Source organism: Danio rerio, chromosome 6 (genome assembly GCF_052040795.2).
Source record: "Danio rerio strain M-AB ecotype USA chromosome 6, GRCz13ab, whole genome shotgun sequence".
Taxonomy (NCBI): Eukaryota; Metazoa; Chordata; class Actinopteri; order Cypriniformes; family Danionidae; genus Danio; species Danio rerio.
The window spans coordinates 8,816,020-8,841,778 of NC_141026.1; the positions used below are offsets into that span (position 1 = coordinate 8,816,020).

Here is a 25,759-nt window from a genome sequence, read left to right on the forward strand (position 1 = left end):
CATATCTTCCATTTAAAACAGTCAGATTTCTAATAACCTACTACAGCAGACAACAGCAGCTCTCTTTATGGCTGATAAAATGGGTCAATGGTTGCTTAACTGCACACCACATGAGCAGTTAATTTTTAACAAGTCCAAAAAAACAAATACAAACAACCCTGGAGGGTTTCATGAAGAAAAAAAGAAACCGTTTGCCAGTAGTGGGTTGGCCTCTCAAACAGGAATTGAGAGCAGGTAACCAGAAACCTCCCTTTACTCCCTCAAAGTGCCTTCTTCATTCGGCGTGCATGAAACACATCAAGCGCGTCGAGCTGGGACGAGCGCAAAGTTTTCACTGGATGTTTTCGACCCTCATTACTTGTACTGTATGTCAAAACGACGCTTTTTTTATTTCGCTCAGGAGCAGTTGCGAACTAACCGGTTTGAAGCGTTGAACTGAAGTCATAAGAATAGCGCCTTTGCTGTCGGCGAAGCTCCTCAGGTGGTTTTCTCCTCCAGCGGGACAAGAAGACGCGGCCAAAGTTGCTGATTTCGTCAATTCGGCGCAGGTCTGCAAACAAATGTACATTTGAGACATATTAGTTCCGCTTTCCGTGTGGTTTGTGTATTTTAAAACACTTCATTACCAATTCTCAAAAAGGACAACCGGGCCAACTCAACAGGTAAGAATGTTTTTGAGTTATTGAGTGCTGTTGTTGGTCACTTGTTTCAGCAGGTTGTGTCTATATTATTGGACTTAATGATGTTTCTTCTAGCACGTTCTGTAGCATACACTGTTGGTAAACAATTACAAACACATCCGTTTTAAGCGCGTGTTTATAAGAATGGGGTACTAAAAACTTTCAATTGAGTGTAAAGCACATTTGTCAAGGTTTTAGAAATTCAATGTGCGTTAATGTTGCTTTATGTGTTTTTGTAAACTTATGTTCACACTTATTTTACAATTATTGCTATTAACAGTATATTACCTAAGACTTCTAGCAAAAAACAAAATACAAAAACAAATTAGCTGTTAATAATAGGCTAGTTAAGGTAGTTGGGTTTATGTATTGGTTAGAATTAGGGATGTAAAATAAACAGCTAATATCTTAATAATAGGAAGTTAAAAAGTCAGTAGGCTTGGGTAAAGTGTTATTATACCAATATTATTTATACCATAAGGGTCTAAACATGTTAAGAAAAGTATAAATATCGGTATTACTTTATTTTGATGGTTCATTTAACACATTTTGTTGAAATTAAATAACATTGCATCTGCTTGCCAACTAATTCTCAATAGATTATAAGTATACTGTTAGGTTGGGGTTAGGGTTAGTGTAATTAAAATTTACTTGCAAATTTCTTGAAGTTATTTAAATGTTGAAAGAGGAGAATCAGCAGATATTAAGCAGACAGGCTACTAATGCTCAAATGAGAATTAACTGGCATATAGTTGCAATGCAACTTCTATTCAACAAAGTGTGCAATAGAGACCATCAAAATAAAGGGTTACAGAAATATTAACTAAGCTGTTTTTTATATTCTTTCATACTCATGAGATTTGATTACCATATATATTTTTATTACTCAGTATAGAATATAAATAAATGCAGAATAGGCCAAGTGCATATGTTAGAATTAAAGGGAAAACAAGATGTACAATTATAACTAGGGCTGCACGATATTGGAAAAATTTGACATTGCGATATTTTATTATTCTGCAATTTATATTGCGATATGTTTCCCAGTGTTGGCTTGCAGCTGAAAGGGCATCCGCTGCGTAAAACATATGCTAAATAAGTTGGCGGTTCATTCTGGACTAAGCCAAAAAGAAAATGATATTGTGATATTTATAACCGAAGACGGAAAAGTGCATCAAAAAGTTATAAGTTGTATTTCTTTTAATAACAGCACGTATATTTCTTTGAATTGCAACATTGATATATGTTCGATCCGCCATTACGTAAAGCATATTGCTGTTTTGCCTTGCCCCATATTGAATGATTAAATATAATGTAAAATGTAAACACTGCACATTCTTCATTGCTGATCAACAATAATAATCCCATCTCCACATAGCAGATGCTGCGATGTGACTGTTACGAATGCACACGTTAAGATATTGATGCTAAAACGATATATCACGATATTTTGCCCCCAAAAATGATAGATCAGGATTATCAATGTTATACTATAAAAATTATGATATTTGTAAATGAAGAGGGGAAAAGTGCATCAAAAATTTATAAGATGTATTTTTTTTTTTATTAACAGCACATATATTTCTTAGAATTGCAACATTGATATATGTTCGATCGGCCATTACGTGTAGTGCCAGCTCATGTATATCGCTGTTTTGTCCTTCCCCTATTGAATGATTAATTGTAATGTAAAATGTAAACACTGCACATTCTTCATTGCTGATCGACAATATTAATTCCATCTCCACATTGCAGATGCTGCGATGTGACTATGGCAAATGCACACGTTGTGATATCAATGCTGAAACGATATATCGTGCATCCCTAATTATAACTGTCAAATGATTTAATGTTTGTTTTGATGTCACGTGACAACATAATGGCTACTTGTATGTGGGTTATACTGCACTGACTTGGATGTGGCAGTCAAACCTTTTGAAATATTAACAATATTGCTTGCTTCAAACTTATTTTTTTTATAAATATGTATACTTTTAAACATACTTCCTTTTCCTTGCTGAATGGTTACACAGTAAAACCCAACAGCTAACTTTTCTTTAAATGACATGAGTGTAGTTAACTCAAAATTTACTGAAAGTTAAGTTTTACAGTACTCGGTTTGATTTCTCTTCATTTCTCGGATTTTACTGTTCTCAATTTGCTTCATTTAATCAAATGGAATAAGTTCACAGTACTCATTAGGATTAGTTTTTGAACTTAAATGGTTTGTTGCATTTGGTTTTCTCAAATAGTTTGAGTTACCTTAACTTTTTTGTGTTTTACAGTGTACAACACCTCTGAGTGTAAAGAGCACAAAAATAGAAACTGTGTTAATTTAGCTGAGAATTTATGGTGTTTCTTAACAGACTCAAACAGAAGCGTGATCTTTAAATATTAAAGGGTAAAAAACACTTAGATAAAGGTTGCAATTTCATATTGTGCACAATACAAAAATAGCCTACAGCTCAACAAACATGAAACATGGCTTAAAAGTGTAAAGTAACAAAAAAATCCCCTTCGTGGTAAACACAGTTTGGCCACAATGCCATTTTCGCTACTCTTACTATCAGCAAAGGCATCTGTTTTGATCATTTAAAAGGCTTTAATGTCCTTTTCACAAATATTGAACTTTGTTTTGAGCTAATCTCGCGTAGCTTGACATAACTTGATGTGCCAAGCAGGTGTCTCCATGTTTAAAGTGGGAGTTTGCAAGTCACTGTTCTGATAATCCCATCAGCCGACATGGTAGAAGAACTAAATACATCAGTTTCATTTTCACAGTCTATCAGTTGTCATTTGATGCAAGGATCAGTACATAAATATTAGGTGCTGGTTCATGTAATCCATGGCAGAACAGAGGTATTATAATCTCTAAATAAGTAGCAAGTTTACATATTCCCCATTTACGCTTAGAATATGTCTGCAGATACTCTTCAGGATTAGCTGCCAACACAATTTCATGCTGCAGTCATTTTTTAAAAGCATGCGCACACCGAATTTGGACATTATAAGTATACGAGTGTCAGAACATGAAGGGCAAAATGGAGCATTTAAAATTCACTGAACTGAATGATTGGAGAGAAAGGGTGAATCCACTCCTGCCTGTCTGTACAAGAACTGCTTACCATTTCTTTTAGTTTTTTTTTTTTCTGGAACTGACAAATAAATACTGCAGGCATGAAACCACTGGTAGCAGAGCTGTGAAGCCTCCTTGTCATTGCAGTTGCAACCTGTTCAAGTAATTTAAACAAATTCCATCTGGTGCCTTTCTACCCATGACGAGAAGAACTTTAAAGCGCTGCTCAGGTTCACCAGAGTGAAAAGCAGATACAGAAAAATGAGAATAAAAGTGCAGACTGTCAGCAAAAGGAAATTGAGTAGTGTAGTGAAGGTCTCAGTTGGTCATCGTGTTGTAGCGAAGATGCTCCCAGACCTGTAGATGATGGATGTTCAGATTGCTGAAGGGAAATTCCTCACTGCCATGGAGTCACCATGCCATCAAACACTCAATTACACAGAGATAGATGACCAGCGCTGAAGCATTGCTTTGTCTATGTATTTAAAAACAGGACACACACTTTGACAGATTAACTGCTTCTGTCTTTTGACGAATACATTTACAACTGAAGTGGGTAATTGTTCTTGACATTAAAAGACGTGGATCGCCCTAAAAAGCAAACAGCTACATTTCACTGTGTATACACTTTAAATTTGTATTTAAAAATGTATAATATGGTCAAACCCAATCATTGTGTTAAAAAGTATAATTTAAGGTCCGCGAGTACTAGACGTTGCTAAGACTTTTATTTCATTATGCTGATGCACTTCCAACTGAAGCATAATATTGAGTAGGGGGCAGGGTAGAAAATTAAGAGTAGGGTTTGTCTGCGGACTGCAAGACAGGGGCATAACCTGAATGGGCGTAACTTGCAGTAGAGGCGTAACTTGAAGTTATGGAGATCCACATGTCCAAACTATGTTGTCGACAAGATGGTGCTGTACATCAGTTATTAACGTCTACACCTACTTCACACCCTAAACCCAACCATCATCATTATTGACATCTACACCTTCCAAATCAAATCAAATCAAATCACTTGTTTTGTCACATCATCAGCAGTACGTGTGCTACGATGAGTGAAAAGCTTAGTGAAAAAACCTTCCTCAACCCTAAACCCACCCATCATTATTGTTAACGTCTACGGCTACCCCAACCTTCACAGTTATTAACGTCTACACCTCCCCAACCCTAAACGCAACCATCATCAATATTAACGTCTACACCTTCCCCAAGCCTAAACCCAACCATCATCAATATTAACGTCTACACCTTCCCCAAGCCTAAACCCAACCATCATCAATATTAAAGTCTACACCTTCCCCGAGCCTAAACCCAACCATCATCAATATTAACGTCTACACCTTCCCCAAGCCTAAACCCAACCATCATCAATATTAACGTCTACACCTTCCCCAAGCCTAAACCCAACCATCATCAATATTAACGTTTACACCTTCCCCAAGCCTAAACTCAACCATCATCAATATTAACGTCTACACCTTCCCCAAGCCTAAACCCAACCATCATCAATATTAACGTCTACACCTTCCCCAAGCCTAAACCCAACCATCATCAATATTAACGTCTACACCTTCCCCAAGCCTAAACCCAACCATCATCAATATTAACGTTTACACCTTCCCCAAGCCTAAACCCAACCATCATCATTATTAACGTCTACACCTTCCCCAAGCCTAAACCCAACCATCATCAATATTAACGTCTACACCTTCCCCAAGCCTAAACCCAACCATCATCAATGTTAACGTCTACACCTTCCCCAAGCCTAAACCCAACCATCATCAATATTAACGTTTATACCTTCCCCAAGCCTAAACCCAACCATCATCAATATTAACGTCTACACCTTCCCCAAGCCTAAACCCAACCATCATCATTATTAACGTCTACACCTTCCCCAAGCCTAAACCCAACCATCATCAATATTAACGTCTACACCTTCCCCAAGCCTAAACCCAACCATCATCAATGTTAACGTCTACACCTTCCCCAAGCCTAAACCCAACCATCATCAATATTAACGTTTATACCTTCCCCAAGCCTAAACCCAACCATCATCAATATTAACGTCTACACCTTCCCCAAGCCTAAACCCAACCATCATCAATATTAAAGTCTACACCTTCCCCAAGCCTAAACCCAACCATCATCAATATTAACGTCTACACCTTCCCCAAGCCTAAACCCAACCATCATCAATATTAAAGTCTACACCTTCCCCAAGCCTAAACCCAACCATCATCAATATTGACGTCTACACCTTCCCCAAGCCTAAACTCAACCATCATCAATATTAACATCTACACCTTCCCCAAGCCTAAACCCAACCATCATCGTTATTAACATCTACCCCTTCCCCAACCCTAAATCCAACCATCATCGTTAACGTCTACACCAGGGGTGCTCAATTTTGTTCCTGGAGATCTATCTTCCTGTACAGTTTAGCTCCTACCCTAATCAAACCCACCTGAACCAATTAATTAGGACCTGAAATCCACTTGATAATTACAGACAGGTGTGTTTGATAAGGGTTGCAACTGAAATCTGCAGGAAGGTAGTTCTCCAGGAACAGGATTGGCCACTCCTGGTCTACACCTTTGTCGACCCTAAAATGAACCGTCATCGTTATTAAAGTCTATAGATTAACGTTTATAGTTAATAATGATGATGGTTTGGTTTAGGCTTGGGGAAGGTGTATGTGTTTGAATGGGAGTGTATGGATGTTTTCCAGTGATGGGTTGCATCAGGAAGGGCATCCGCTGCATAGAACATATGCTGGATAAGTTGGCGATTTATTCCACTGTGGTGACCCCTGATTAATAAAGGAAGTAAGCTGATAAGAAAATGAATGAATGAATGTTCATGTTGAAAATGATACAGAAATGATGACCTAATTCATATTTATTTGCTGCAGGGCAGTTAGAATGACTTGAAGTTTTGTTAGAAGTGAATTATAAGTATCTACATGCTTGATGAGTTTAGTGTTTCATTAAAATATAAGGAAAGTCGGTTAGACATTCACTGTGACGCATCTAAATCCTAACAATATTATCTGGGTTGATGTTGATTGGTGTGAAATCAGAGATATGCGTATTGAGCTCAAATGCTGCTTCTGGTGAGATGATACTGTTTGGGTTGCTCTCAGGCCTCTTGTGTAGGTGTTGGACCTGTATGGCTGCCAGGATCACTTAAGAGAGATGAGAGAGAAAGCTACAATCAGTCCAAGAATGCACCCCAAAGATACACTGTCAGCACAATCAGAGAAAAATACCCCAGAAAACTCTGGAGGCAACCTGTCTGAGAGCTTAAAAGCTTTTTTCTTCCCCCCACCCGGGAAGGAGCGAACAGATCTACTTTGAGAATTGTATCGTGCTATTAGATGCGTTTCAGTTTGGATGCTAAATTGTTGTTTATACATGCAGCCTTCCAGAGAACCTCTTTGTACAACAGCCCGAGGCCAGAGAAGCTGTTGCTCGCAGTGTGTAATTTTACACAGAGTATTTCCCCCATCATCCTGCGCTGCTGTCTCAGTGCTCGTCTCTCGGTGTGCGCTTGGACCGTTTCACAGCGTCCTGCTGCTTAAAGAATTGGCTAGCTGCTGGAGACGTGTTTACTTTTGATGGGGAACCACTGTGGAAAACCACAGGAAGACAATGAAACGACATTGCTTTGCTGATTTTTTTGGCTTTCACGCACATGCAAAAGTTGTTAAAGAAATAGTTAGGCCAAAAAAAAAGAAAGCTCTATCATCATTTACTCACTCGCTCTCATGCTGTTGGCTTTCTTTCTTGGAAAACAAAAGGAGAACTAAGGTATATAGAACACATCAATTCAGCCATTTTTATAATTGTTTTTCAGAATTTGAATAAATTATCCCTTAGAATAAACAATGCAGAAAATAAATCTTGAACACGTCACCAATTTTCTCAGAAAACATATTTCTAAAGGTGCTGTTGACTTGAAATTTTTGAGTAGTTCTTTAGCAACTCTTTGCCCTTTGTTATTGGAAGTTAATAATAATAAAAACCATAGTGGACATTTCAGCAAGACAAAAATCTAAAACACAGCCAGGGAAACTCTCAAATCCTTTCAGAGAAGGAAAACTAAGCTGTAGAATGGCCAAGCCAATCACCTGACTTGAATCCAATATAAAATTCAAAATAAAGCTCAGATTTGATATATGAGACCCACAGAACCATCACGATTTTCACACTCTGTTGAAGTCAAAACTCACACCTGGGCAATTGATGTGACTTATTAACATTTTTTTGTAAAGTATTAAATACATTCAGTGTCATTTCATGGTTATTACACAACTCACTTATCAGATTTTTTTGTTTTGTTTTATTTTTATGTTTGTATTGTTTGGGTTTTTACCTAAATATGGTTCAATTCAATGTCAACAGCTCTTTTAGAAATAGTATTCCCAGTAAAAAACATGATGTGTTTAATGCTTATTCTCTCTGCTGTAAATACTATTGTTAATTTATGAATAGTGCATGGCAAAAAATCTTTTAAAAAATATGTTAAATTCTATATTAATCCCAAGAGCAATTAATCCATCTTATCTGAGGCCCTTCATTTCTTTGTATTAATTCCCCATTTGTGCACTTAATTCAAAAGTCATTCTCAATAGTATTGAATCAATATTTCCCCCATATTTTATATTTTTCAGACAAATCATAGACATTTATTCATATACTTATCTGTGGTAATATATTATTTTTCATATAAGTAAACACCATTATTATTAGATGATGGCAGTTGGGCAAGACAAAACTGCATTTTTTTTTAAATGTAGTCAAATTGATTTTACATTTATATTCATACTGCTCATTGTATATTTGACATGGTCTTAATTCCCTTTCATTGATTAATTTACTGTTAATTTTTTAAAAACATTAGCATTTTTAATAAATCTACTAATTGAATCATATCAAGTAAAGATTCAAATCAGAAATGGAATTGAATCAGATTAAAAGCACGATATTGGAAAAATCTTGCGATATTTTGTTTTGACGCGATATACTGTATATATATTGCGATATGAATATAATTTTACCAGATGGTTTGAATATCTCTATTTGGAAAGATTTTCGTAATTTACATCAATTAGATTATCTTTTTCTATGCAGTGCATCTGCATAAATTATAATAAATTACAAGCATGTATAAATAAATAAACAGTACTGTATGGTTTTCTGGGGTTACTAACAGTAAAGTACAGAAATTGAACAATCAAATGTAAAACAACATGTTCATCATTGTATACATAATTACTAAATAATAATTTTAATAATATCTTTATATTTTAATATTTAATAAACAATCTAATCCTGCAATGTGACTACTGCAGATACACACAATGCGATATTGATAAAGTTCAAGTGATATATTGTTCAGCCCTAGTGTAAGCCAATCAAAATCAAATATGAAAACAGTTATTATAGCTTAAATTTCATGCTGTCTCATATAGAAACTATTTATTTCAATGGGTTTTCTGTCATTAATCACTATAATTTCTTTTTGTACGCTAAGCTGTTAGAAGTGTCTGTATCCCATCTTAATTTCAGTGTGAAAATATGCAGTGGTAAGCATTCACATCTCCGCATACTGTACAGTAGACTCTCTGTCAGCTTATTATCATCTCATATAATAGAAGCTCCTAGTCCTTATAAATCTAACACTCCCTTCTCAATGGCCAGCAGGTAATAAATCTTGCGTTTACTGTGTGTCTTGTTTTACTGGTGGGCTCATTGGCCCTCAGAGAGGTCTTGCTCGGTTCTGCGTTCAGTTTATAAGTCCGTAAATCTTGGTGAAGTGGACCTAACTTGACTGCAACTTTTGTAGACTTCTATAATTGAATGTTATGAAGCACATACTAAAAGTGTTTTACAACAAACCCAGCACACAGTTTTTTTTTCTTTTTTCTTCTTTAAAGTAATAGATTACTTGGATTATCAGCTTAAGTATGATCGCTATATCAGTAAGTATTGGGAGAGTTAATAAATGGTAATAATAAATGTTTACAAAGTGATGTAATACTTTCAAAAATCACTGGTGCAATATATTTATCCATGCCTAATATCAGATGACCAGAATGAAATGGAATTAGATGGATGAATGGAATGGAAAGATTAAATGAAATAGACAGAATGCAATGGATGGATGGATGGGATGGAATGGAATGGGATGGAAAGATGGAATGAAATGGATGAAGGAATGGGATGGATTGGAATTGGATAGATGGACGGAATGCAATGGGATGGATAGATGGTAGGAAATGGAATTTAATGGATGATGGAATACAATGGATGGACGGATTGGATGGAATTGAATAGATGAATGGAATGCAATGGATGGATGGATGGGATGGATTGGATGAAATCGAAAGTTGGAATGAAATGGATGGAATCCAATGGATGGACGGATGGGATGGAATGGGATGGATGGGTTTGATGGATGGAATGGGATGTATGGAATGGATGGATGGATGGATGGATGGATGGGAATGTGATGGATGGATGGAATGGAATTGGATGGAAGTAAATGGATGGATGGAATAGGATGGATGGAATTAGATGGATTGAAGGGAATTGAATGGAAGGGAATGTATGGATGAATGGAATGGATTGATAGTGTCTAAGTTAATGTATCAGCATAACATGCAGTGTCTCATTTGATGTCTACTATTGTTAATGATGCTATGAAGTATTGTGAGGGGACTAAATGTTTAATGTTACTGTCTGTGTTAGTTTGCTGCCTTAAATCAGCATCACCCATTAACAACCCTTAACAGTTGACTAGTTAAGAGAACTCAGTCACTTTCCTTTATATAGAACACCATCCCCAAGGTCTGAACATAAGACACTTTACTCCACTTAAATACTCAATACCCATGAAGTGACCCATTCAAACAGATCTATTAACAACAGATCAAAAGGCTGGCATATATAAAGCACAACTATTTCGATGAATGATCCTCACGAAGAGGTTTTAAAGGCAGCAGATGCTCAGATACCCTGCGGAGCGTGAAGGATATGAGGTCACAGCTCTTCTGTCATCTCAGCCGTATGGAGCTGGGAATTAGCAATGAAAACGATGAATATTTTGAAAGCAGGCTTGCTGTTTGAACGCCACCTGATTAATTTCCTCTGCCTGCATGAAGGGCAGATATGGGATGCTTGTAATTATTTATGAATAGCGCTGTGTTATGATTTATATTCAGCTGCAAAATTCTCATACTTAATGCCGTGAAATGTTTTAGACGAACCCTTCAGTGCACCTTTTCCTGCATGCTTTGTTCTAGAGATATTTATATTGTTTGCTAATTTGCTCAATTACCCAAACTGTTGTGATTTCCATGCCAGGAAAGCCTTTATTCACCTGTGTCTACACATTTCACAGTGTTTATCTGTTGAGTTGATTAGTTCAGCAGCCGTTTATTGACTTGAATGTGGAATCCCGTCAATGTCTTCTGACCTTTCGTCCACCTCTTTATCCCGATTATCTTGTTGACGCGCTACAAAGGTTTGCAGGAAATCCCTATGAGATGCTGTCTCACATTTCACACACCCGAGTTCACGAGATGTGCGATTATAGAAGGCAGTATTGAGCTGTCAAAAGACTTTTCACGCCGTGTAGTGTGCTGTCAATTACCCTTATAAAGTGGGTTGAGCTATTAGGCTTAATTAGCCAGTGCTGTCAGTCAAAGACGACTAAAACTAACTTTTGGTAGTTTGACAGCGCCTTGGAAAGTAGAAGTTCTCATTCTCATAACTGTAATGCAACAGAGCTTAATGATGATGGATACATTTTGTTTCTGTCTGTGCTGGCTTTAATTTTTATTTTTTTTTGGTTACTGACATTGTAAACATAGCTTATAAATTTTCTAAACTATAAATTTTTTTCTGTGCTTTATGAACACTGTAATAGGGCATTCACACCAGATGTGGCTTATGCGAATAGATTGCGAATAATTGGATGCTTTACTCGCTTCATTCACGTGTCAAATTCACTTGATTCAAGGGTAAACTTCGCTTCACAATAGATACGGATTCACATCATGGAATGTTGTCTGTCTGCCTGGCGTCTCCAGTTTCATTGCAAAATGGCTGACATGGATTTTATTTAGAGCTTTATATGCTTTAGGAAGGCTGAAAAACGGCGTAGATTTATACGGCGCCATGTTTCAGTCCAAAAGATCCTTCAGCTTGGTGAGCTCACAAACTCCTTCAGAAGCTGCTCCTGGATGATGGACGCTTTCAGTGGTACTTCCGACTGAGCCAGTCCCAGTTTGATGACCTGATGTCCAGTGTCAGCGGGAGGATTTCCTCTCAGGAGACCAACTACTGGCCCTACATCAATCACACCTCTACTAGAGCAAGCTCTTTCTGATTGGTTAGCATGTTGCAAATGTCTGCCAAAGTTCAGATAAATATAAATATAATCTTTTTATAATCTTAAATATAAATATTAAATATATTTTTTTAATAGTTGGGTTTGTCCATATTTTATCCAAATTAGGGTTGAAACAACCCAGCATTTTTAGAAGATGCATTTTAATATCAGGAATAGGACTTGGTGATTAATTAAAATGAAATCGGAAACATGATTAAGCAAAGCTGTGAATGTCATGAAATCAGTTTAATTTTTTCCCCAAATTACATTTTATTTTATTATTACCCCTCATCCCCCCAAACCTTTCCTTCTTACATGGTTTTGTTAGAATATATATATAATAATAGTGACTAGTTAGGTTTAACTAAACAAACTGAGTAAACCTGTTGCCTTAAAAATATTAAGTAAATTGTTGTAAAAAAATAAAATAAAAATAAAAAAAGTAACAATGGGTTTATTCTCTCTCTCTTTTAAAAAAAAGTTACTTTTAAAGCAACAATTTACTAATTTTACTGTAAGCAACTAATCACATTTTACAGTGTATCTCTTACTATTTCCTTAAGTTAAACTGAACTTTAATTTTGACAGGTTGTAGTGAACCTGCTGTGAGTTTGTGAGTACACACAATGGTAGATTTCCACAAATGAAAAACAATTTTGACGATAAAACTTTCAAAAGTGCAATATTTTTTATAAAGTGACTCTGAGATGAAGTTCGTGTTTTCTCCTCATATAGCGAGACTAGAAACACTGAAGACACCAGAATGTCACGCATGCTTAAATGCACGTGAAGTAAACGAACCACACCATTCATTAACACACAACAGTCTTTTTGTGGTTTAATAAACAGACACTAATCCTCCCCTTGATGTAAACCAGCGCACTGCATAATTACTGTAGAATTATTATGAAAGTATTTTATGTTCTTATATATATTTGTCCATGCTTCTTTTTAGATTTCAGGTTGAAATATGACCCAGGCAGTTTGCGAGATTCGCTCAGAAAGGTCTTATCTTTATTTTGAAAAACAGAAGTGTTAACAGGAGCACTTGTTGTCTCAACACTGTATAATCACATTTGAGCATCACATTGTGTCGACGGCTTCTGTTGTTTCTGTGAGTTTTAGCTGCTTTTGATTTGCCATTGCTAAAGCTCAAGGGCAGCAGAGAAGCACTTGTGTGTTAAACATTAGACACTTAATCCACTGAGACAAAACAATGACTCAGTGCTTTTTGGATGCTAAAGGGCAAATGTTTTTTGATAGGCTGGAAAAGTTCATTTAACACAAAAACAGATTAGGGGAACACACAAAGCTAGATTTAAAGTTAACATGAAGTAGTGTTTCCGTTCATGCATTTCCGAGTTAAACTGGACATTCTGCTAGAGTCATTTTACATTTGACTATTTAATGCACTTTGCGGAAGCTTTTATCTAAAGTGACTTGCACTGCATCGAAAGTTCACATTTTATAAGCTTTTGCTTTCCCTGGGAATCAAACCACAGCCTTGGCATTGCTAGAAGCACACTCTACTACTTACAAGAAGGGTATACATTGATTTTGTTCATCAGGAATTTATTCAATTGTAAAGGTTCATACCCAGACTTGTGCAAAAGCTTATTGTGAGTTTGCAGTCGATTGTGTTTCCTGAAAATCATTTGTGTTTCTTTAAACAAAAAAAAAAAGCCAGCATAAATGTGTGCAAAAATAAAATAACATTTTTATATGACTCATTTTTTATTTATTTAGACATTTTATTTAATCAAAAATAAAAGTGACTTTGTAAAAATGTATTTCCTTTAATGTATATTTACATTAGAGCTGCAAAATATTGGAACAATCTAACAATGCAGTGTTTTTTATTCTGCAATTATCAAGTTAAGTCAAAGTCAGCTTTACTTTCAATTCAACCACATGTACAGGACACACAGAGAATCGAAATTGCATTACTCTCAGACCCTGGGTGTCAACATAGAATATTAATACAAAAAGTAGAATTTAAAAAAAGAAATTGCAATAAGTAAAATTACAACATATAATATAGACTAAAAATATAAGTAAAAATAAAAATTTGTAAACAATACAACTACTCTAAAGGACACATGGAAAAGAGTGCAAACCAAAGTTGTGCAGATGCAAAACAGTATATAGTTCAAAAAGCTTATAAATATTATAAAGTAACAGTGCATTAATAATATACAGGTAGTATGAGGTATATTTGTTTTATAATTTCACCTTGAATATCTATTTGGAAAGACATTACCATTTTAGATTGACTGGGCAGGGCAGCGCATCTGCATAAAATATAATAAACTATAATAAATATAATAAATCTACAAGCATTGAAAAATCAATAAAGAAAAGTGTACAAATTAAACAGCATTTTATTGTTTTTCGACAGTAATTGAATAATCAAAATGTAAAAATGATACTACGTAGTCTCTGTTGAATAAAGAAGTCAATAAAATGTATTATTAAACTCAATGTTAATATATTGTTAAATATTTGGTTGAGTAATTATTTATTTAATTATATTGCCCCCTTTTATTTCAATATATTATTCTTATTCGTCATTATTATTATTATTTATTATTATATTTAGTACTACAAGTTTGTAGAATTGGGATGGGGAATAGGGAATGAATATTCATACTATTTTAATTATATATAATATAATAATATATATAATAATTATTGCTTAAAAATAATTTTTGCTTTATTGATTATAATAAATATTGCTGTTTATAATGGCTGTTTATTTATTTATAATGTATAATTTATTTAGCATTTGGCTAACTTTACAGTTTTTCTTGTTTGCTTTGACCTGATTAATTTTCCTGGTTCATTTTCATTATCACTATCCCAGCAGAGCAGAAAACAGGTCTTGCAAATGTGTAAACCCTTTCTCATTGGGTTGACAACTTTTTCCCACCTTTTTTCAAAACAGTTAACACGGATGTCATTCAAGCAGTACAAACTTCATTGTTTTAGCTATGGCAACCAAACACAAACCATCTATTCCTAACCATTAGAAACTACCAAGATCAGCATGAATTTACTGAAGCACCGGTTTGACACTCCTTCACACAAATCTTCAATTAGCAATCAGTCTGCAAACATTAAAAAGGTCTGTGTTGTTCTGTGCCTGCATGGATGGAGGAGGTCAATAGTGGCTATGTCCTATACTCCCAATAGATTTGATTGTATATTGGTTTACATTTACCTTTACATTTACATTAAGTCATTTAGCAGACGCTTTTATCCAAAGCGACTTACAAATGAGGACAAGGAAGCAATTTACACAACTATAAGAGCAACAATGAATAAGTGCTGTAGGCAAGTTTCAGGTATGTAAAGTGTAAGAAGCAAAACTAAAGTAATTTTTTTCGTTGTTTGTTTTTGTAGTACAGTTAGGGATGGAGCCAAAATAGTTGAGTCTTTAGTCGTTTCTTGAAGACAGCGAGTGACTGCCGTTCTGATGCAGTTCATTCCACCAACTGGGCAGATTAAATGCAAGAGTTCGGGAAAGTGATTTCTTCCCTCTTTGGGATGGAACCTCGAGGCGACGCTCATTCACAGAACGCAAGTTTCTGGAGGGCACATAAATCTGCAGTAGTGAGAGCAGATAATGAGCGAAGCCAGAAGTAAACATCAGATCTTTGAATTTGATGCGAGCAGCAACTGGCAGCCAGTGCAAACGGATGAGTAGCGGAGTGACATGTGCTCTTTTAGGTTTATTAAAGACCACTTGTGCTGCTGCGTTCTGAAGCAGCTGAAGAGGTTTGATAGAGTTAGCTGGAAGACTGGCTAGTAGAGAGTTGCAATAGTCCAGTCTGGAGAGAACAAAAGCTTGAACAAAGAGTTGAGCTGCATGTTTAGATAAGAAGGGTTGGACATTTACATGTGTTTTCTCTAATATTTACAGTATTTTATTATTTTCGTCTGTTTTTTTTAAACAGTATTTCAGTTTTCAGCCACAGTTTGAAAAATGCCATGAATTCAATATAAATTTAATCAAAGCATTTCTTATTCTGAATCCAGCTCTTTGCAAAAAGGCTAATTTGACAGCCCAAATAGAAAGACAACAAATAGCGTTGGCAATAGGCTTCAATGGCAAGCAATGGTGTACTGATTTACACTGACTTCTGTATTATGTTGTTCTTTGTGTAATAATTAATTGAAAGAGCTCAAATACTTGTTTGCAAGTTGTGTGGTTCAAGCTTTTGTTGCATATTTTAAATGTTTTGACACGGTGTGTGTGTTTTGCAAAGCAAAATGTGTCATTTTGACCATGAGTCCCGCTGTTTAGGCCTGCGTTAACGGTTTTGAAAATGTAGAGTTTCAGTTGACAGCTGCATCAAAGCAATCAAGAAAACTGTAACAACACTTGGTTAACCAAAGGTGGCATGGTGGCTCAGTGTTTAGCACTGTCGCCTCACAGCAAGAAGGTCACTGGTTCATATACCAGCTTGGTCAGTTGGCATTTCTGTGTGGATTTTGCATGTTCTCTCTGTGTTAGCGTAGGTCTCCTCCAGGTGCTGCGGTTTTCCCCACAATCAAAAGTCATGCAGTATAAGTGAATTGGATTAACTAACTTGGTCATAGTGTATGGGTATGTTTGTGTAAATATATGTGCATGGGGGTTTCCCAGTACTGGATTGCATTGGGAAGGGCATCCTCAGCATAAAACATGCTGGAATAGTTGGAGGTTCATTCCTCTGTGGTGACCTCTGATAAATCAGACTAAACCAAAGGAAAAAATAAATGAATGAATGAATGATTCTGTGAGCTATAGGTGACATTTGCTGAAAGTCACTGAAACATTTTTGTTTCTTCTGTGGAATGACATGCACAAGTGAATCCCTCATACTGGAAAACATTAAGAAAATAAATAGGATCAATTTTGATTTCATATTGACCTTAAACACCCATAAGAGTAGAAGCCCATCTCCATCTTTGGCTTTAATTTCCACAATTACAAGCTCATTACAGGGTTTGATTGGATCGACCGACCGGTATATGCATTTAATTCAGCATATGGGCTCAACGAAAGTGCTGATTAATCGCTCCAAAAATGTCCCACATACACATCTAATGGACTATGTAATTATAACTTAATAGACTATTAGTGCAGTGTGCTCATAGTAGCTACACACTCCGTTTAGAGGCAATTTCAGCAGTTTAAACAAAATAAGGCCATCGGTAAGTGGACATAAGTATGCGAGGAAGGTCAATAATTGTGTTTGTCTAAATATAATGACCTGGTTGACGTCTGTCCTCAGTGTCCTGGTGTTAAAACGTGCTGATAGCAATCAGCGTGTCTGCTTTAGGCAGGATTAGGCTAGTCTTACATTCTTCTCTAAACCTGTTTAAAGAAAATCGCTAATTCCAGACAACACCAGCGAACGTGCCGTTACTTGTCACTTTTACCTGTCATTAGCTAAGGAATATCATAGGTGAATATCCTGAAGTGATTCGTTACGAAAGCGTGCTTTGAGCTCCCGGAGATGTTTAATCATTGACTGTGGCTTTACTGAGTCTCTGTTCATTAAATTCAAAATGAATAATTGACACTGGAGCTTAAAAGAAGCTTGGATGAATGTCAGATACAGCGGTATTAGTAACCTGCGCTCACTTTTTTTTTTGAAGGTTGTTATATTTAACACTTATTTGAGCTGATATGTTATAATATGGCTGGTTTTGGATTGTCAGTCTTTAACTAAACATGAGAAAGCATGGTCAAGACATTTCGATTGACTAATGAAAAAAAAAAATTCCTTCACTTACTGACAGACTGGAAAAAATCAACACTACCTGACAAAAGTCTTGTTGTCTATCCAAGTTTAAGGAACATTAAATAATAACTTGACTTCTAGTTGCTAATTTGGTATCAGAAGTGGCTTTTATAAAAGGCAAAGGCGTCTAGATTACACTTAATTTACCAAAATAAAATATAATCATGCCTTGATTTTTGATTACTGTATTTAATTGGGACAGTAAGGTCTGACTTTGTTTGTAAAATCATCTAGAATGGCAAAGAAAGCCTTCTTGCAGGATTCCCAGAGTTCTTTAAGATTCTTTGGATTCATCTTCAATGCCTCCTCCATCTTACACCAGACATGCTCAATAATGTTCATATCTGGTGACTGGGCTGGCCAATCCTGTAGGACCTTGACCTTCTTTCCTTTCAGGAATTTTGATGTGGAGGCCGAAGTATGAGAAGGAGCGCTATCCTGCTGAAGAATTTGCCCTGTTCTGTGTTTTGTAATGTAATGGGCAGCACAAATGTCTTAATACCCTAAATTTGTGTATTTATGAATCGTATTTTGAATTTACTAATTGAATTTGTGTATTTTTCAATGACGTTTTGAAATTACAAATAGAATTTGTGTATTATTAAATCGTATTTTGAATTTTAGGAATTGGATTTGACGATTTTTAAATTATGTTTTTAATTTTGGGCAGTGGATTTGTGTATTTTGAGTCGTGTTTTGAATTTACGAACTTGATTTGTGCAGTATCGAATCGTGTTTGAATTCAGGAATAGGATTTGTGTATTTCTGAATCATGTTTAGAATTTCAAATTGGATTTGTGTATTTATGAACTGTGTTTTAAGCTTACGAATTAGATTTTGTAAGCGTGAATTGTTGTAAATGTATTATTTTTGAGACTGATCTGGCTCCATACTTAGTTAAAACGAGCTACAGTTAAACAACACAATTCTTAAATTTTTTTTAAAGCGAGGGGTGGGGGGGGGGGGTTCTTGGTAGAATAACATAATTTGTTTATGTTTAATCCCCTTACATTTGTAAAAACGAATAAGCTCCTTTATGTTGTTCCAACACAAATCAATTGTGTGGAACTCAGTATTTTCTATACTGTAAACAGTGGCCAATGCGACTGGAACTTTCGGAATGTAGATTTGTCCTTTAAAGCCAAGACTATATTCATTTATTCATTTTCTTGTGGGCTTTGTCCCTTTATTAATCCGGGGTCGCCACAGCGGAATGAACCGCCAACTTATCCAGCAAGTTTTTACGCAGCTGATGCCCTTTCAGCCGCAACCCATCTCTGGGAAACATCCACACACACTTATACACTATGGACAATTTAGCCTACCCAATTCACCAGTAGCGCATGTCTTTGGACTGTGGGGGAAACCAGAGCACCCAGAGGAAACCCACGCGAACGCAGGGAGAACATGCAAACTCAGAAACACACACAGAAACGCCAACTGAGCCGAGGCTCGACCCAGCGACTTTCTTGCTGTGATGCCACAGCACTACCTACTGCGCCACTGCTTCGCCCGCCAAGACTATAATTTTGTAATATTACTGGGTGAGTTTTGTTGAGAAAAAATGTCCGGAAAGGTTTGCTGAAACAGAAGTTGTCACTGTTAAAACTATGAAGTCAAACTGCCGCAGTCATGTAATTTTCAGAAACTGACTGAGCACAGACAAAAGCAGTATTGCTGAATATGCTGCAGCAATAAGCCATAAATAAATGAAGCTTCATGTTTATATGCTCTCAGGTTCTCAGTATCAGAGCTGTTTGTTCCTGTGAATGTAGGTGATGTGCAGCAGAAGTGGAATGTCGGTGGTTTTTCATCTAAAGGTGTCGTGTTTTTTAATGCCTGAAGCCCCAGGGCGCTGTCAGGGCCCGTCAGAACAGGTGCCTCACCATCTGGCTAGCTTTTGTTACCTGCTTTTTCTGCTTTGAAAACTGCTCAATAACGTTTATGATTTTTGTTCTCTTAATATATAAAGTTCAGTGCACAAGTCACATACACTTATGAATGACATGCTCATGTTAATGCTTGGGTTGCATTTAAGTACGGTTTTATTTGTTAAAAATATAGTAAATATTACAATTTAAAATAGCTGTATTCTGTTTCAGAAAGTTTTTTTAAAAAGTTTTACCATGTCTTTAGCAAAAAAGTAACAAGTTATTAGCATACTAGCTTGAATAGCTAAACACGTTGCTAGCATGATTGTAGCATTTATGGACATGTTGGTATTTATGCTGGAGGCATAAATCGAAAGTCAAAATGAAATAAAAATTGTGATTTAGCAAAAGCTGAGGCTGTCATGCACATCTTGTCAGGGAAGCAGAGCTCTGTGCTCAGTATACACAGTAATGGATATGAAAATCACTTTTGATTGATCGCAGTTATTTGCTAGCATAAGTTAGAATGTTTTAACATGAAATTAGCATTAAGCTGTATTGAAAAAGTTTGTTGTTATAAAGTTGACATGAATTACCATCTATCAGTAATATTGGTGTACTATATTGTGAAATATTAGTAGATTTTACAGTTTTACTGTGTTTATTGCTCACTCATTATCCTTTGGCTTAGTCTCTGATTTATCAGGGGTCGCCACAGTGGAATGACCCGCCAATTACACTGGCCAGGGTATATGCAGGAACCCTAATGTTAATTTCAATAAGACTTTTTTTAAAGACTTTTTAAAGACTTTCTCTGTATATTTTAAGACTTCATCGCCACTTCAAGTTCTAATCAGTATCAAACCTGATACGGTCAAACCCCTGTTAATAAACAGTTATAATTAAATAAATCAATGAAGCACAACCATGCAACAGAACTCAGATAAGCTCGGAAGAAACATAGCTTGAAAGAATAAATTATGCAGTTGTTTTCAGTGACAGGCTTCAGCCACTGTTTAAACTCGTCTTTCTCCAACTAGGAGTACGCAAACTTGCATTTTCCCATTTTGTCGTCCATTTCGCTTTATGGTTTCGCTACATGTGGAGAGAGTCACATTACCTTCATGCGTTTGTCGCAAATTATGTGACATCCGGACAGAGGAGCTTAGCCTGACGCGAACCAATCACAAGGATGGAGAACACTGTTGTTAATATTAGGAGGAAAATAAATATATTTATGCTTTATTGGAGTCAAACACTTTGGACAATGCTTGAACTAAATTTAAGACCTTGTGAAAATGTAATTAAGACTTTTTAATACCTTTAAAGGGCCTTAATTATCTCATAATTGATTTATCAACTTTTAATACTTTTTAAGACCCCGAGAACACCCTGCTGGCATAAGTTTTATGCTAAACAAATGAGTATATTTTTTAATTTGACAGAATTTCTAATAATATTAAATATAATAATTAATAATTATTTTAATATTAACTGTAATGATCTTACTTAAATTCCAGAATTTTAACCTGTAGTGTACAATAGAAATACTTTGAAATAAAATGTCTTTATGGATGCGAGATGCTGTGCAGCTAATTTTCTATTAAAGATATTGTTGACCGCAAAATGTTACAATTATTCTCCGTCCCCTTAGGAGTTTCTTTCTTCTGTTAAACATAAAAGATGATAATTTGAGAGCAGGTTGTTTGATTGTTGCATTCTTCAGAATATTTCATTTTGTGTTCAACCGAAGAAAGAAACTCAAATAAGTTTTGAACTAGTGAAGGGTGAATAAATTACACAATTTACATTTTTGGCTAAACTATCCCTTTAATGTCCAGTTAATGACTTTGTGCATTGTGGAATCGCCTTCATAAACACTGTATGGATGCTGCTATAGATATCTTTGAATAATTCCCTGATGTCAAGATTATGTAACAAGCTGTGCACTGCGAGCATAATGCCATTAAAAAAAAAGGCATTTCTGTCAACAATGGACTCTTGAGTCTATTTTTATTTCTGGTAAGGAATTTTAGAGGAAACATCTGAAACAAGTTTACAAGTTTACAAGTTTTTATTCGTCAGTTCAACATGACTGAAAATTCTCCTGCACACTCCACAGCACTGCAGTCCAGGGACCTGAACTGGCTCTTTAACATGCTGAGAGCATGCCAAATGCTTTTAATTGTATGCCTTTTGTTGTAAGTCGCAAGCTATAATAAGCCTCATTTACATAGAATGGAGACGGTTTGCATAAAATAATGACACTGACTTTATTTTAGTTTGCATGGCACAGCACTACACCACTGCCAGTGATTTTTGCGAGTTCTAACATTTTATAGAACATATAGAGAATTTTATATGAGTGTATAGAATTTTTTTAAGATTGCTGTAAATATTTGTTTTATAGCATATAGTTGTCAAAATGGCTGTTAATTATTATTTAATATTCATTGTTTTCGTATCCTAATTTAACTATGCACTGTGGTGTTAACACATTAATGTGCACAAATTACTACATTTTGTTAATGGGATGCAATTCCATCACACCAGATTTCCTTGATCTATCAATACATAATAAGATTTACCTTTTCAAATCAATATGATGAATGATTACTTCGGTCAATTAATAGATTGTTAACTGCATATTTTGTAACTAGACTGCAAGTGTTCAAACCAGCACTGCATTTGTCACTATAGTTATTAATTCATGTTGAAAATGTTTTTTTTTGTGTGTGTGTGTGTGTGTTTCTGCACACTAAAAATACAAATGTTTTAATTTTAATGTAATGGAAAATCATCGTAAATGTAGTGCAAAGTAACAAAAAAGTAACAAACAGAGCGGGGTCACATGACCCTACACGGTGAGATAAGAAATTGAAAAAATGTACTTGAAAAAATTGGATCTTATAGGTTCTGAATGTCGATTTTGATCACTTTTCAAATAATTGCCCAGCCCTAGGAGTTAATATACAGTATATGCTCAACTGTAAACGTGTAGATAAGAAATCTGAAGTGCAAAATATTTGATCTCTTAATTTTTAAATGGCGACACGGTGGCTCAGTGCTTAGCACTGTTGCCTCACAGCAAGAAGGTTGCTGGTTTGAGCCCCAGTTGGGTCAGTTGGTGTTTCTGAGGTTTGCATGTTCTCCTCGTGTTGGCATGGGTTTCCTCCAGGTGCTGTGATTTCCCCCAGACCAGAGGTTCTCAAACGTTTTTCATCAAGTTCCACCTCAGAAAAAAGTTGTCTTTGCAAGTACCACCATAATGAGCAGTACTGAAATACAATAGCGTATTAGGTCCAGTAAAGCAGCTAAAGCTCTGTACAGTTCAAAAACGAGGCATATTAGCTCCTAATATTAAAAACATTTAAATTATAATGTGCTTTTAAAAGTGAAAATGGTAGGTTACTGTTCTTAAAAAGTAAAAAAAGAAAAAACTCCTGGTTTATCAGCACCTGGAAATGTTGCCTGGACCTCTTAAATATAGGCTTTATGTCATCATATTTGCATAAAAATCATTTTTGATAATTTATTTAAATATATGTAGCATGTACATATGACATATTTGATTCATCCGCGTACCACTAGAAGGAAGCCCACGTACCACTAGTGGTACATGTACCACAGTTTGAGAACCACTGCCCCAGACCAAAGACACGCGCTATACTGTAGGTGAATTGTATAAACCAAAATGGCTGTAGTGTATGTGTGTGAATGAGTGTGTTTGGGTGTTTCCCAGTACTAGGTTGCAGCTAAACAGGCATCCAATGTGTAAAGCTTTTGCTTGAGAAGCTGGCAGTTCATTCCACTTTGGTGACCCCTAATGAATAAAGAGACTTAGCTGAAGGAAAATGAATAAATGAATGAATGGATGAATGAACATGGTTATGTTTGAAACTGTAAGTGATGCTATATTGCAATAAGAATAATATAACAAATTACAAAGTTAAAAGGGTAAAGTTATGCTAGCTTTGTTAAACACACCTGACATACATGTAATGTTACATAATATTGAGTTATAATGTGTTATGATTTCCAGTGTAGTGAAATCTTCACAGACTGTTTGAACGCCTAGTTTAATTGCATCATTAAAAAAGAACAAGAAAAACATTTGACTGAAAATACCCTTGGTAGAAACATGGCTTGGGGGTGCTTTTTTGATTAAGAGTTTTTATTTTTTTATTTAGAGGATTAAATTAAAAGCAGACAAAAAATAGCATAGAGAATCAGAATTTTTCACCAGCACACAGTCAGAGATGGAGGGAGAAAAAGGGAAATCAGAGCATTCACATTCCTGTCCTTGACAAGGGCTCTTCCCTTCCTCTTGTGTGTGTGTGTGTGTGTGTGTGTGTGTGTGTGTGTGTGTGTCCTAGAAAGAGGGAAATAAAAAAGCACAAAACACTCTGTTTTCCGCCTTGGAAATCACAAGAATGTGAGTACCAAAACAAACATCTGAGCCATGCGTTTGCAGAAACGTGACAATTCAATAAACACGAGTGACGGGAGCCCAATCAAGCCCTTTACCATTAATTGAAAACACCTGACATCTGTTGTGTCATGCTAACATAGAATGACATGCAGAATGTGCCTGCAGTGGTGTTGTGGTTACCGAGCCGTGACTGAAAAGTTTCATCTCGATCTGTGGCCTTTGCTCACACATGGCCGCGCTTCCTGCAAGCTGTTCAAACAGAGCTTTGAGGCCTGGCTTGATAAAGAAAACCCGAAAAGTCTCTAAAAATAATCTTCGATGATAATTGATAGTGGATTTGAGGGAAGCTATCCTTCTGAAGATTACAGACAGCCCAGAGGGTGACATTTGGTGGAACCTGCCAGAGATTTGACAAGTTGCAGCAATGCTTTAGCGCATTTTGGTTGCACTGTTTAAATATGAAATCCTCTCATGAATCCGAGGATTTGATGGCTTTTCCAGTTTATAATTAGCCCAACTGTCGTCTTGTGCATTTTGATGAGGGCTGACCTTTCCTAATCATTTCTGTTTTTTCCATCCGAGCATTTCTTCAACAAACATCCAAATTTGATTAAGCGAAGTTTGCTCAGGCGTAACAGAATATTTGAAATACTCTAGCTGACACCTGGAATCCAGCATGAAATAAACTCCAGCAGTGTTCAAACCCACCGGCTCTCTCCTGTTAAGCTGATGGATAGCAGTAGCTGCAGCACACAGAGCTGGTGGTGGTGAGAGCATCAGCTTGATGATTAAGTTATCGATTCATCTGGTTTCAGTGCTTGTGCAAGAACCCAGAAACCTTTAGGTGCAGTAACTTTGACAAGATCCAAGTAGCATCACAGTCCGACTTTAGGCTGTGTGTTTGAACCTTACCAGCAAGACCAACCAGTTGTTGTTTTATTAGTTTTCCATGACATTTCAGAGCATTTACATGCTGAACAAGAACAACCCAGTACATTAACCCTTCAACAGGCACCATAACAGCCTGGCTAATCTTTTCTCCACAGGTTATCATAAAAAAAACACACAAAATAAAAGTAAAATTAAAGTAGTTTAAGGAACACAATGCAAGTAAGAAATTAATCAAATTAAAAAAATCTTACACCATATCCTAACTACATGTGATGCAGCAACACGACATGCAATATATATATACATTTTTTATGTTAAAATACATTTTTGTCCTAAAGTTTTTGTCAATTTCTATTTTCAAAACAACACAATAAACTGCTATAACAATTATCCCCACAGGTACTGATTATGTGCTTTATTCAGTGTTAAATGCTACCAGTGTGAGTTTGATTATCATTTTACATTATGCTGTGTTCTGCTTTTATTCTAGCTGAAATAAAACAAAATTATCAGACAAACTGTGAAAATTTCCTTGATCTATTAAACATCATTCCGGAAATATTTAAAAAAGAAAAAATTTAAAGGGGGGCAAATAATTCTGACTTCAACTG

At 35.9% G+C, this 25,759-nt stretch overlaps 2 protein-coding genes across 5 annotated transcripts in view; one reads left to right on the forward strand and one right to left on the reverse strand.

Annotated features, from left to right (window-relative positions):
• Positions 1-541, reverse strand: part of plppr2b (phospholipid phosphatase related 2b) — a 157,191-nt gene extending 156,650 nt beyond the window's left edge. For 2 of the 3 annotated variants that reach the window (XM_087256589.1, XM_087256585.1), the window contains exon 1: positions 419-541. The gene's annotated coding sequence lies outside the window, so the exon portion shown is untranslated. The remainder of the gene's footprint in view (positions 1-418) is intronic. The other variant, XM_087256588.1, reaches the window with a different exon arrangement.
• The window catches only part of palm3 (paralemmin 3), an 86,902-nt gene continuing 61,405 nt past the window's right edge, over positions 263-25,759 (forward strand). For both annotated transcript variants that reach the window (NM_001080085.2, XM_087256125.1), the window contains 1 exon segment: positions 263-662. The gene's annotated coding sequence lies outside the window, so the exon portion shown is untranslated.